Genomic DNA, 1,956 nt, shown 5'->3' with positions numbered 1-1,956 from the left:
CGGCGGTGCTGCCAGGACAGGAGGGGGAGTGGGACAGAGGGAGCATTTCAAAGAAAATCCAGAGCTTACCCCAAAGGCAGTGACGGCCGGGATTCATTATCCATCGAGAGATGTGTTTATAGCAAGCATGAGTCACTGCCGGGCCCCCGGATGGGAGCAGCCCAAAGCAGGGGCCGCCAGAAATTAGGACAGAGTACGGGCTGCCCATCCAGCCCCACACAATGGCAGGTCTCAAGTTAGTCCCCCCAGGCCACCACGCACCAGCCCTGGGCCTTAAAGCAGTCTCAGCACTATTTTGGGCTGCACTGGGGCACGTGTTTTCTCTGGGATGCTTCATTTCCCACTTGAGAAGCAATGCCAAAGCACTGCTCCTCCCTGCCACACAACAAGCCCCGCCAGGGCCCCTCCATGCCCACCCATGCCCACTCATGCTCATGCCCTTGAGTAAAGCTGGCTCTGAGCAGGGTGGATTGCCCTGTGATGATCAGAAATGGATCTTCCTGTTAAGCCCCCTATCCTGCGTAGCACCCTGACACAGCTGGGGGGTGTTCATCCCCAGCCAGTCCAGCCCCCGGGCTGAAACACAGCAAGGCAGCCAGGAGAAGGCAGCACTGCCTGCCTGGACCTCTGCCCTGTGGGGAAATGAAGGCAAAAATGCCTATTTTGACCTCTTTCTCCATTTTGAGTTTTATTTTCCACAGTGTACGTCACCCCTGCTCCGGTTTGGCCCTGTGAAGGGGCTGCGGGCAAGCAGAGAGCCCCTCTGGGTTTCAGCAGCTGGCTGAGCTCAAGTGCTCCTGCCGGAGGTGGCTTTTCACCCCTGCTCCCCAGGGAGCACTAGCCCCAAATCTGTATGGGTGCTGGTGCTTGACCCAAATGACTCCAAGCGGGAAGTCATCCTCCCCTCATCTGTGCCATCCCTGGCATCCCCTTCACTGGGGGCCCAGCCCATGTCTGATTGCACTGGTGTCAGCCAGTGGCACCATCTGGGGAGGTCTTGGTCAGCATTATGGGACCATGGGTAAAAAAGGACCTCATTCCCAACACATCCCAGCATCTGTATTCAAGAGCATCTCCAGGAGGAAAAGCTACCCTTGACGGCTTGCAGAAAGCCAGGGAGCTTCCACAGTAAAAAGTCAACTGGTGCCACCCTTAAAAGCATTCTGTCATCTTGCATGAGATGGGAATTTGCCTAGAAAAAATCATTTTGCTCCTGCTCTCCTTCACAAATCTATTTTGGATGAGGTGACACAACAAAGGCACCGTTTGCCAGAGACTGAAGATGCATACTGCTACCTGTGCTGGGTCCTGTGGTCTCTTGGTGCCTGGGGTGCCAGCAGCCAGCCTGGCTCAGTGCCTGGCTCAGGCAAGCCACAAAGCCACCTGCAACATGCAGCTCCAGGCCTGGCATCCACTTTTCACTAAAAAACAGGTTTTCTGGGTTTCTCCTGCCCCAGCAGCTAGACCTATGCTTTGGCTTAGAGAAAAATCCCTGTCCCCACTCCTGTCCTATTCTTCAGAGCAGCAGCACTGTGGAGACCCTCCCAAAGCTGTCACCAATTGAGAACGATGCTCTGGGAAACATGGGCCAGCCTGGCTCAGGACTCCTTTCCCACCTCCCTGCAAGCCATGGGCCATCCACAAGCACCTTACATGGCCGTACACCCTTGCACAGTAACTAGAGACACTGCCAGAGGTAGAGACAGCTAGGACGGGGAACAGTCCCAGGGAAGGAGCTGATGGAGCTGTGAGTGTAAACACATGGGGCTCAGCCCCAAATATTGCTGCCTACCCACAGGAATCCCTGCCCAGGCTGGAGAGGTGGAATGTGGAGGGATGTTAACCACCCATGTCCTCCACCTGCATGCACTGGCTTTTCGCCTGCAGGATGCATCAGCTGAAACACAAAGTATCTGTGCCCCTGTGAAGGTATTAAAGGATGTAGGACACCCTACA

The sequence above is a fragment of the Charadrius vociferus genome, unplaced genomic scaffold, assembly GCF_000708025.1.
Source record: "Charadrius vociferus isolate BGI_N301 unplaced genomic scaffold, ASM70802v2 scaffold69, whole genome shotgun sequence".
Lineage (NCBI taxonomy): Eukaryota > Metazoa > Chordata > Aves > Charadriiformes > Charadriidae > Charadrius > Charadrius vociferus.
Note: the sequence above shows the minus strand (reverse complement) of the source record.